The sequence below is a fragment of the Bombus huntii genome, chromosome 2, assembly GCF_024542735.1.
Source record: "Bombus huntii isolate Logan2020A chromosome 2, iyBomHunt1.1, whole genome shotgun sequence".
NCBI classification, from domain to species: Eukaryota; Metazoa; Arthropoda; class Insecta; order Hymenoptera; family Apidae; genus Bombus; species Bombus huntii.
In genome coordinates, this window is record NC_066239.1 from 8,314,208 (window position 1) to 8,327,657 (window position 13,450).

Genomic DNA, 13,450 nt, shown 5'->3' on the forward strand with positions numbered 1-13,450 from the left:
ATTTCGAACGACGAGACTGAACCCAGGAACTTGGATCTTTTTATTCTTCTTCTTTTCGACGAAACGAGAACGTATTTTCTCGTATCGAACGTGTGTTCCATGTTGGAAACTCTCTTTGGTAATTTTGTTTTGGCAAGCTGCACGCTCGAAAGCATCGTGCAGCCAATTGTTGGCTCGTCCCTTCTGCCTTATAAAAGCGTTACACCATGGCTTACAATCGAAGAAACCGCTTTGTCCGGAAATTTTTCTAAAGGTAGCCATCATGGCCAGGGGCAGGAATAAATACCTGAAGAAAGACCTTCGAATCCAGAGAGATTTGAGCCTCAGGATGGCACGAATTGCAGACCAGCATCGTTTCCAAGGTTGGGAAAACACTCAGGTACATTCTATTCTACACTATCTTTTTTTACTGTCAGGTTCATTGTGCAGAAATCTCGCATCTTTGAATATACAGGTAGATCTGCAGACAAAATGAACTGTATCTAAGGAAGATAAGGTAAGGAAACGGTTGTGAAGGAAAAATTATATACACGAATCCAGAGAGATTTGAGCCTCAGGATGGCACGAATTGCAGACCAGCATCGTTTCCAAGGTTAGGAAAACACTCAGGTACATTCTATTCTACACTATCTTTTTTTACTGTCAGGTTCATTGTGCAGAAATCTCGCATCTTTGAATATACAGGTAGACAAAATGAACTGTACCTAAGGAAGATAAGGTAAGGAAACGGTTGTGAAGGAAAAATTATATACACAACATAGGTAAGAGAAGAAATTACTGCACGGTATTTTCAAGGTACTTTTTCTTTTACAGCTTGCCTTGACAATTTCGTTAATACATTATCGAGAAATTACTTGATTTCTTAATACAACGCTCGGTGTATCTTCTTCGCCTATGTTCACTGATCGTTCAACGAGAAAAAGATTTATAGAAAATTAAAGCGAGATACGAGAATTTAGGAGGCAGGCAACTCGATTTAACTCGGCTTAATCGAGTTTTGTTAATTTATATTAGTAAACACTAGCGAAATTCTATGTTAAGTTGATGCTAATGGAATGGTAATTCGTGTATATAATTAGACTAATTCAAGACTAATTCACTAAGTGAATCATAAATGAAAACAGCTAGGTTCTTCCTCTAAAATCTTTTTAAAAGAAGGATCACTCTCTCTCTCTCTCTCACTATTAATTTATTAAGTACACACATCCCAAGAAACTGTTACGCGAGTATTCCAAGTGTTTTCATTGAATAAATCTTCTGTACACATTTTCTACAATACAGATCACGGTCGTAATAATATTTTTGAAAAATTCATTTTCACCATATACAAGCTGATATTTCTCCCGAAAGGCCCAATGCACGTATCCCTCGGCTAAAATTAGAGAATCCATCGAGAGATCCAAGCCATCCACCATGGTTTCTCATAAACAGAACTTTCCTTTCGCCCGGGCTAAATTAAAAATTCGCGCGGCAACGCAGAATACTCGGGTCTCGTTCGCAGATGATTTTCGTCGCGATCCACCGCCTCCAGGCGACGCACGCTATGAATTGCAGCTGCAGACTGCACCGGATGTTTTGGCGATGACGGTTAGCTTCGACGATTTTCTCTAACAACGCTTGCTCGCGCCACGCGACTTCTCGCCGACAAAAACTTCGTGCGAATTTTACCCGCGTGCTTTTTGCATCGCGAAACGCGACATTTCAACAGGATTAAAACGTATGAGTGAATTAATCGAACTGGAATTCGGTCGAGTTTATCCTACGTACCAAATAATTAGGTGATAGGTTGGTCAAATGGCGTGGTTGATGGGTCACGCGACTGATTGTTTTGAATCTTGATACGCGCTTGTATACACAATTCCAGAGGACGAATACGCCTTAGAAAGCTTCTGATATTTTGAAGTAGTTTTGTTGATGTTATTTTAGGAATAAACGCAGATGTTATTTCGTAGGAACATAAGCTTTTTTGAAGATTTTAATGCGATTAAATAGCAGCATTTTTAAACGATAATTCTCTTGAATATATCATGTTTAAAATAAAATTTCTCAAGTACTTGTTGATGAAATAGAATAATACAGTTATTAATGAAACAGATCTCGTTTTCTAATAAAATACGTACAAAATACAGTAAAATAAATGGAAATATATAAAAGATATTATCCAAACAATATATTAAATGATATTGAACGAGGAATATATTGCATCATTTCCTGCATCTTGCTAGGATTACGTATACTTATGTATGTATACATTGCAACCGGAACTGAACCCTGTTAAGATTCTGGAAGCTCTCTGAACATCCGTGTCTTTATTTTCTTACAGCACCCATATCTTTATCTCAAATAAATAAACTTATACTGCTGAGTACATGTATATTTTTATATTCTTTCGACCCATTTATTTGACCAAACAACCAATAAATAAGATCAACCCATGTGCACAGCAGTGTAAAGATCTTAATCAACTTAAAGGAACCAATTCAAAACATTTAGAAAAAACAAAAATCAGACATTTCCCATGACTCTCTATTTAGAATCACTAACTTACACCGTGGAAAGATAAAAACACGAAATGGAATTACAGCGAAAGCTGTATTTATCAAAATAATCTTTGTATAATCGAAGTTTATCAATTTTCCCCATTACTCACTATACTTTTCGTTAACACAATACGAATTAATGTTCAAACGAATGAACTCATGAATCAACTGGAGCTCAGTTAATCAGATATTAAACCAAGAGATGTAATTTCAATAAGCGAAATTCAAGTGAAGGAAATTCGCATAAATAGAGTTCAAATACTGTATACGTTCATCGCAATATGCACCATTTTGTTGCATCAAACTCTCATTAGCCATTAAGCGGTTGACCATCGCGAGAGAATTGGGACAAAAAGGAGCGTGCGAAATTTCACTTGCACCGATAGCGAACTCGATCGACAAATAGATTCGCGAAAGGCGAATCGGTAACTGTCCTCGCACACAGTCGAAGCCTTGAACACGTTTATCCTTGAATTCCTTGCGAAAGAGCGACGCGGTCTTCGTTTTTGACCGACGTAAACATTCGTACACGCGAGTGCTCGTGTTTGCATCGTATTCACCGGTCGAATCAACGTTCCTCGCTATGAAATCCAGACAAATTACCTTCCGTGCACGAACCACGCCTGTCGAACAGAGTTGCACAAAACACGGACCGTATGCATCGCGTCACGCGTGAAAATACCTTCTTCAACGCCGTATCGGCGGCTGTATTTATGTCGCGACTATCGATTCAATGGCCGCACCAAGAACAACCGCGACGATGCATTCGCGCAAAAGCCAACGATCGATGGGTCATCCGTGAGGTCGATAGGGCGGTGATGCATAGCCTCGAGCAATCCAGATTCGAACATCCGGGCAATTAACTCGAATCTCGAACGAATCGCCGAAATCTTTGGTAAACGTTGGATTTATTGCTACGATCGTCGTCGAGTTTCTCGGAATATTTTGTTCAGCTGTATTTGAGTTGGAGGATGGAAAATTCGAGACCAACGGAAATAGAAATTCCACATATACGGGATAATTTAAATACGAAGTCACATACATTGTGCGTGTTTATTTTCTCAGTTTAATTTGTCTTTTAACGTCAGATTATGACAAAATATTAACGTAACGAGGAGATAGACAGTTAAATGTACAAATTTGTTTTAGCAAAAGTAAAAGAATTAAGTCGCTGTACGTTCATAATGCGTAAGTATATGCAGGCCATATATTTTTCCACATACGCATTTACCATAAAGAAACGTCCGAGGATTGAATAAATTTTCGAGATCTCGAATAAAAGCTGGATAGCTACCGAATCTCTTCGAAAAATCATATTGATTAACATTCAGCCATTCGATGCATCACTGTGACAACGTAAAACCCAAGAAGAATTGAAAATCAACGTGACCAAAATATATAATCTACGTCAGTCCAGATACGAATATTGGGGGAATTAATTTGAATTTCGAAAAAAAAATGCTCAAAATCTCGAACAAATTCCTATTACCACGATTGTTATCGAGTTTCTAAGAAAATCATGTTCCATTCTATTCCACTGTTCGATGCAGACCTCGATATCATAGGATCCGAGATCGAAACAGGTGATACAGGATCTGGTTTAGCTGAATAGAAGCAGCATCGATATCTTCGTGAAGTCTTTGAACAGACCTCCGCTGGGAGGCACGTAATTTTGACAAAGTAGTCGACGTCTCCTGGAGAGCGAAAAGACCAACAACGAGTTGGAAGCTGACGGATCGTCCAAGAATATCGGAACTGGGCGTCTTTTCGTTCTCTTTTTAGATTCAAAGCAGCACAACGAGCCGCGAAATTTGTCGCGAAACATGTCACGGTAGGTTCGAGAAAATAAACGATATTTATATAAACTTATAAACTGTGCTTATCGAAACTTAGATCGTAGTTATGGCGGATGGGTATTTCGTTCAACTGACATCGCGTTCTCACCAATAAAACATACGAAAAGACTACAACGCACTTACAAAAAGCTACATGCATATGTTTGATTATCTTGACATCGTATGTAGAATTTCGTAATAATTCGACGCAGAGTAGGTCGTAACGTAATTCTGAACATTTCGTGGCGATTCCATTAAAACGAAACAACGACATCGATACTTATATACCTTTGCACCTGCATCAACCCGACAGTTTTATGAAATAAACCAGTGTTTCAAGCCGCAATTGTCTACACGCTGAAATTTCATTCATTCGCGTACTTATTATGTAATAAATCGTGTATTCGTTCTGACACGATTCTGCAATATTGATTGGTAGACTTGAATGGGGACTAGGTCGCATTACGGGCCGAACGACTCTATTATGACAAGTTTGTTACTATTTATTTACACGTCGCCCGCATCCACCCTCTGACGTACTGATTCTACGTATTATCGGAACATATAATTCATCGAATAATCACGAAGCATAGTTACTACGAGATATCTGGTCTTTGAATTCGCGATACGTGTTACTGTTATCTGCAAGGTTTCCTTGATATGCACGTCACGGTCTATTATCATGCGGTTTATTAATTGCACTATTTTAAATGGGCAGAACATTTTCGAAACAATGCGTAGGAAAGTAGCGCGGGTCAGTTTAGCAGAAAGTAATAATGCCACGAAAATGCATCCATGAGTGGAAATGGGTTAATACATTGCTCCTCTCGTGGGTCAAATAAAAGTGGCACAACCGTTCGACCATATTTGTATCTCGAAACTAGTAATGCAAGAAAGCGAATCCTACGAAATGAGAATTTAATGAATTTCGCCATTTTCTCGCTAAATATAAAACGACCAAGTTATGTGACATCTGATGTACGCATAATTTTGCATATTGATTATTCATTCAGTTACTTTTTAAATGGCCCGCTTGCAAATTTTCATAACCGATAATATTTTAAATGCTGCAACGAGCTATAGATGAAAGGAAACTATCACGTTCAACGTAACTTTGTATCTTTCACGATTACATTATGACTAAAAGAATATCTAATATTTTAATGTTTTAATTCTGCAAGCGAAATTCAAAAAACTACGATAACGTCATTCTTAAAAAGTAAGTCTCAAACGACGTTTCTGTATATCAACCTTTTTATTATTTCAATGTATAAAATCTGTCATATATTTTGCGACAACTTGTACATCTGCATTACCAACAACATGCAATATTTCTACCGAAAAGCTACCCATGAACGAACTACAAAATTCAACAGTTTTTAACCCCAGACCACAAATATTCATAAAAGTTTTACGAATTAACGCAGCTTTCGTAGATTTAATTATCAACTGTTATTAAATTAGGGACATGATAAATAAATAATAAAGAGTATTACACATTAATTACACATTAAAAAGGACATAGTGTATCGTAAAAGTAAAAATCTGCAGAAATTAAAAAATCATATATGTACACTATCCAAATGAATAAAATATGCATGCGATGATTAACAATTATTGTCAACGACTATTTTATGCGCCATTTCCTCTCATTTCATTTGTTTCGTTTCATTTATACCCCAGCAAGTATCCTATAGATCTTAAGAAGGCGTTCTTCTAAGTATCTCGAAACAGCTTCCCAAAAACTAAAGGAAAGCGCTGGGGGATGGACGCACCACGTGATCGGTAGTCGAAATTCCGAATGAAAGTGGCGCGCATGCGCAACGTTCGCTCCGTGGGATTCCGTGAATTCCACGACGCGAATCTAGCGCAGTCGAAGAGGGTGGGCCAACGATAATGCAGCAAATTTCATTCCTAAAATGGGTGGCTGAAGGAACAAAGACGGGCGAGCGCACGGAACTGTGCGGAAAAAGAGCGACCGCGTGGCGACGGACGAACGTACTGGAATGTAAAGACGTTCCTCCCGGCTGAGGCAACACAAAGCCACGCCGAGGCCTGCATGCAACGTATAGACGCGCACACGATCGCTTTATCGCGTCGATGCGATGGGGGCGACAACGACAACGCCGCGGAGAAACCAGAACGACCCATACCGAGAGTTGCGCGACACATGCTGGGTTGAATCCTCTGGAGGCCGGAGGCGAACTCGAACGTTTGGTCGTCGAATTTCTTGAAAACGAACCGTATTTACGATCTCTTAAATCAGGTATTCTGCAATGGTCGTCGATCGATCAAAATTTAATATCGCGAGAGTATATTTGAAATTTTTCATTTTTCATCCTTCGACAGTGCGTGACTTTCGAAATTATCTTGCGATAGTCGTCGATCGAAATTTATTATCGTGAGACTTCGTTTGCATGAAGATCATTCATTAGAACGTTTAATTTTTGAAAACGTTGGAATTTGATATTGGAAATGTTTAGTAACGTGGACTTTGTTTATCAAAATTTCTCACTTCTAATCATTTGACGCGAATAAAATGGAAAATTTCGAACGAATGTTACGCATTTCCTTAGACTATTAAAAATTTCTCCTGTTTGCTAAAATGAGACTAAGATTCGATAATTCCCAGATGGGCTAATAATCGTATTATATATGATGACATAGCTAAAGATGCGAAATGTATTTATATTTAACAATTTGTTTATATTTCTTGTATCAAACATTTCATTGCGTCGAAAAAAGAAATTTTCAATAATACCCGATTAACTGCTCTCTCGCCGATTAAATCCTCTTATCTGAACGTGAACCCATACAGTATTTGAACTAGAATTTAGATCGCAAGTAGTGGGAAGAATCAATGTATTACATATGAGTTAATGGATCGAGATAAATGGAATTCTTCTGTAAACATGCTGCAACATTAAAGGTTATATTGTGGTTGGTTATACGTACAATATTGAAGGACCTATCTTCAATGCTATAGACTACAGAATAACGAAAGAAATACAGTTGTTGGAAAACAAATTGTGATATCGTAATATCGGTTAAACAAAATGGTGATTTGATATATATATATATATATATATATATAGTACGTGTATAAAAGAAGATAAGGTGTCATGCCTCTATCAGAAGTCGCAATGCCAATTTCGTAGGGGCGTAATAAATCCCTCCGTAGTAAATTGTATGTTGTATGATAACAACTTTATCAGAGGAATAAAAAGATATAAATATAGAACTACGTTAGATATAAATCAGAGACGCTATTCCGTGTTAAAATAGGCAATACTTTAGGCTATAGAAAAAAATACCGATGGAAATTGGTGTCATATTGAAATAGACAGAATTTCAAATGCAGCATCGAACAAAGGAAACCCATTTTCCAGTTAAAACAACTTTTTCAAGCATAATACGATCAACGATAGTCAAAATCCTAGAAATCAAATCCACGCAACGACGAACCCCGCTGTATAAATTGCGATTCTAGTGCAAGTCGCTGACTGGCGACAGCGAATTACAAGAAGCCTGGTTGAGCTTTTTGTTAGCATTTCAGCTTCAACTGTGCCATGGACTGATCAAAGACGCGACATTCCATCTCTGCAAATTCAAGAAACCAATCTTATCGAACGACAATCAACAACTACCTGTCGTCTAAGGAGATCAATAATCAGGAAAGAAATAACGTGCAATATAGATTTACGAGTATAGATAAGTAATCAAAATTCGTCTAATACATGTAAATTCTTTCAAAGCGTTATCGTATGTCGTTCGACCCTTCCATCATATCGATCGCCGGTATCTTATTCTTCGAGGCAACGAAGGCTACGAAGAAGAGGACGACGGAAGGCGCGTGTTGCACCGGAGAGAAGATTCCAGTCGAAGAAGGGCCGTTCTGCCCCGCACATCCCACCCGTGGTTTCCGCCGGCCTTGGAGCCACTGAACCACTCCGTGGTTCAACGATTCGACGTGCCAGCGGCTCTCAACTGACCGATCCTCTCCATCTGCCGTCTCCTCCGTATTTCTTTCCTGGTTCACGTTGAACGTGTTAATGGAAACAGACGAAAAAAAAAAGATCCAATAAAAGCGAAAGTGAAACGGAATAACGAAGAAGAGAAGAACGAGGCTGTACCTGGTTAGGTGATACCGCGAAGACGGAAAGGGCCCTCTGATAGCGGGATTGTTGTGAAAAGATAAGGAGCCTGGATAAAGCGCCGTCTAAGTCTGGATTTTCGCCTTTGCTTTCTTTTTCAGTCGCGACCATTTCGTACCACCTACGCTCGCCAACAGACAAGGAAAGCGAAGATACGAGCTGATAGGAATCATAATTCCAGCTCGGGAAGGCGTACGTTGCTTATGTTTGTTTGGCTCCGTTTTTCACACGGTGCTCGCGCGCGCACGATTCTGTCGTACGCACGCGGACCTAAGAGAGAACACGTGTGTAACGCACGCTGATAATCCAGGTAGGATCGTTGATAGAAAACGGGACTTGCTTGTTTCTAATAATACTAGGAGGCGTAAGAAACGTTTAACGAAGCGATCAGGATCATCCGGATAATTGTAACTGATAATTCCTTGATTGTCAACGATCGATAAATTAATCTCCTGTTTGCTATTACAAGAACCTCTGAATTAATGTTTCAGATCGTTAATGCATGCCACAGGTATTTACCGATGTGTATTGCTTGAGTAAGCACACGTATGCATAACTAATTGGATAAGAGGAAGGAAGGCTGCTATACACGATATACTTGTACGTGGTATTTTCGGCTAAAATGGTTTCCCCCATTTTTCTTCATTTATCTAATTAGCTGACCTGGAAAGTTTCATATTACCACTTTATTTTATGAGTAATTCCATTTTTCTAAGCAGAATGGAATTCTTTACGAGTATCGAGAAAGACAAAAACTTGATCTAGAAATATATATCGGTAAATACGTGGCAGTAGTTTTACTAATATTGGATATATTGTAAATATTGTAAATATCGATATAAGATGAGGATTTTATAGATAAGAACAGAGGACTCGATAGAAGAATTGCACGAAATAAGACAAATATATATTTATTTATTACCATTTTATTACCAAAAATTTATTACCAAAAAACTTGTTTATACGCATTTCGCATTCACATTGATAAGTTAATCATGGAATAGCCTAATACGATTGGTCCATCAACAATGAACGACATCTTATAAATTTATTCGTTTCCCACTTTTTCACTCATGCTTTCCCAGAAGCCACACTTTTGCTCGATCAAGCTATACATTCGTAAATCTATCGAGTACACTCTGCCTCCGTTACTCGGCTCCTCGAAAGAGCAACAGAGAAGAAGAATCGGCTGTTTGGTCGTTGGAACGGGTTTAGATTAACGCGTTGTTAAGTGACCGGATAAGTGAGCCACGCTGAAACGTACTGACTCCTTGTAAATCGGTCCGAGCTTCTCAGAAACCAGAGCCTAACCTCGCGGCGACTACACCGTGAACAGAAAGAAATAGAGAAAGAGAGATAGAGAGAAAGAAAGAGAGAAAAAGACAAGCAACTCCCACAACACGAGCTTTTGAATTCAACGCACGAGCCGGACACCTTCCGTTCCTTCGTCCTGCCATCATCGCGTCTTTCCACGCACAGCCAATGACCGGCTCTCATGGCAAATACGCCACCTAATTTTTTTCTTGCTTTCTAAGCCTTTCAGTCATCGGCAGGAAGTGGCATATACGAACGCCGGGCTCGACACGCCGTGTTCCACGGCCGAGGAGGATTTTACCCCGGTCGCGATGCACGCGCGCGTACGTGTTCTTGCCGTAGGAATTCTCTTCGCGTGGAACGCGACGCTATTGGCGCTATTGCGGCGCGGCAGCAATATCTGATACGCGCACGCCTCGATGGAAACGCCGCGAGCCTTCGCCAAACGTGCGAACAACGACACGCGTTGTCCACTTTTCGTTGCAGATACTTTTCGGTTCATAGTTCCGCGTATGGCAATGTATGGAAATTGATACAAAGTCGATGAAATGTGATTTATTGTTATGCAGGTGAGTAAATATCAACTGAATGTTGCATGTTGAATCATTTTCAACAGAATTTTCAAATCAAGACACGAAGGAATTATTGTTACTTATTCGATTTTTTATTTCGTTTATGGTAACCGTGAAAATGGATGTAGAATTATTTAAGCACGTTTCATTGTCACGAGGATCACTAGACGCTTTAGGTCATGTTCAACACAGCTGTATTTTCGTCATTGAAGAATGTGCTGGAAGGTTCGAAAAAAGCTTGAGGAGGCCATCGTTCACGTGAATGGTTTTCGTGTTAATTCCTGGAAAGTTCTTTTTGTTTGACGAAACAGAAACGAAAATGGGAGATGGAAATTCGAAAACCAAACCGTAGTAGACAATTTAATTCTATTCCTTTGTGTTTACGGAAACATACTGTTTATGAATCTTCAATTATAATTCTTTTCACCAAGTATGGCGAAGAATTTATATATGCATGGAACTAACATAGAATCAGAAAATCCTCCTTTGTAAGGAAAATGGTTCTCAAAGAAATACGCCAGAAAATACACTTAATATTAAAGTACGAAATATTACAAAGTAATATAGATTCTTATTATACACGACTTCAATACACATTATTCAATTAAAGTTTCCTGTATCGAAATTATTACAGACGACGGATATCGAGACAAGAATTATTATACTACATCTTGTTTTACGCAGTATGCTCGTCGCTATCCAATAACATCACCTGGAATTTTTCACCCTTCATCGTGCATGGTCGTCGTATTTCACACGTCGCTCGAGGACAAGTTGAGAACAGGCCTTCCCAGGCCGGAAGAGTGTTTCCAGTTTAGATGAAGCCGCAGAACTGGCCACTTCGCCATTCCACATAAACGTTCGGGGCGATTCGTAAAGCTTTGTGAAATACAGGTATATCCTCCTCGTGCAGTCCTGAGGGACTCAAGGTCCTGAGGGAGGTCAGGTCCGCAAGACACGAACCAGCTTCGAGTACCTTCGTCATGGAATAATCCCATAAACTCTCGTCCTGCCGAAGCAGGTCGGCCAACTATAAATGAAAGAAACAGCTCGACTAACTATAAATGAAAGAAGCAGCTCGACCTTTCCTTCTGCCTCTACACGATTTGTCGCTTTCTCCACCGAACGTTTTGTAACATCTAGCAAGCGCTACTCCCTCGAGATGATCGTGTCTATCGTATCGATCGATCGATCGTATCGAAAGGATCACACCGATCGTCGAGCTCACAACCTTCTTCTTGCTATAATATACCTCCCAAAATATTTCAAATCACTTGCAGATGAACTATAAGACAGACGACTCACTCGATACAATCTTCGAATCGACTTAATTATTCTCGACACCTGTCCGCTGCACAGACAGATTCGCGTGTCTCTTAGAACCCGATTATATTTATCCCGCCCATGGTTTATCGCCACCAATTAAGAGGCAATTTTTATCGCATTGTAATATACCGATGACCCTCTCTTTCCCAATTATCGCGGATTATCCCACGATGACGTTGACAAAAGATCGGTAGGGCCGGGTGTCGCAGGTGCGCGCACCAGGCTCTCGAGTGCGAGCACCTCCGGTGAGAGAGATGCACCTGCGGTCCGATGTGTGTGCGAGGGAGGTTCGGTAGGAGGCCGACGACTCTCGCGAACCGGCACTGTAGGAACGAACGAGCAAGAAGGAGGAGGAGGAAATAAAAAGCCGGAGGATGCAGACACAAATAGATTGCAAAAACATAATAATAGAGAAAGAGAAAGAGTGTGACGAGGTGGAGTGGTGGAACCGAAGGGGAAGCAGACAGAGTGGGAGGGTGATGGTTCGAGGAGGAAAGAGAGGAGGAGATTTGAGGAGAGAGAACAGGAGAGGCACACGAGACGATTCCACGATGGGAGGAGGCAGCAGCACACGCTTTGTCTCAAGGCGAGCTGCTCTGCTTCGTGGCGGCTCTTCAAAAGACCGGACAAAGGAACGAAACGCGCGAGAAGCAGACCCAGCAGGCCGTTTCGCGACCAGTTTGAGAACCTCTTTCACTCGTCCACGACCTCTTTGTCTACGAGAATCGTGCACAACACATACTCGTGACTATACCACATGGACACACCGTGGACCCTGGGGATCTCTTCTCGCAGCCTATTAGGAGTCGTTATCATTTCACCTCTATCCGACCACAGGAAGAACCGTGCGATGTCTCAAACTCATCGCGAAAATGTGAGCGTATTTACAGGAAAAAGGAGGACAGGCCGCGTGAAATTTCGACACAGCCCAAATCCATCGTTCGTTCGTCTTCACTCGTCTCTTTCTTCTTTTCGACGCCGAACATCGACTGGGATGTCTCATGATTTATACGTGTCCGAAGAAAGATTCTTGAACCTTCCTTCGGTTCGGCGCTTCATAAATCGACCGACGTTCCGGGAAACTGATACGAGTACCCGGAACGTGGGCCATTTTTGTACGTTAATTGTGGAATTTGAAGGAACCGACTTATACCTCTCGATGGCTCGTCCCTTCGAAAATGCGTTTAAAGATTTTCTTCTAACCTGGCCGGATCTTTATTTTCCTTTCGACTATGCTTCGTTTGCTTTTAAAATTATTAATTTTAAAAACTGTCTAATTATTGAGCCGAGATATAGGAAAGGGAGAAATTTGTTCATGAATAATGTTTACGAATCAAGATTCAATATATACACGTTCTGTACTGCGATGGAGTCACGCTGAATTAATTTTAATTTTTATTTAATCTACTGTCACTCCATTTGTGTAATTTCTTTTCAACGCGTTGATTGCGTCAATATTTGTATTTAAACAAAATTGTTATTTAAAAAGCAGATTAAAAATTCTTTGAATTTATTATTTGAGAAAATATGTGCTCAATATTTCATAGAAGTTTATTAAAACGGAAGCTGTATATTACAGTTACCGTACACGCTTAACCTTTGTTACTAATCCATCGTCGTAAACTAAATATATCCGTTTTATTAATATCGATTTAATTGAATGAATAAAGCGCGCAATTTCGCAAAATAAAATAGAGATGGTACTTATT

The 13,450-nt window shown here is 39.9% G+C and overlaps 1 protein-coding gene across 1 annotated transcript in view; it reads right to left on the minus strand.

The window, feature by feature from the left end:
• Nucleotides 1-13,450, minus strand: part of LOC126878361 (RNA-binding protein MEX3B) — a 59,875-nt gene that overhangs the window by 30,111 nt on the left and 16,314 nt on the right. The gene's annotated exons all lie outside the window — the stretch shown is intronic.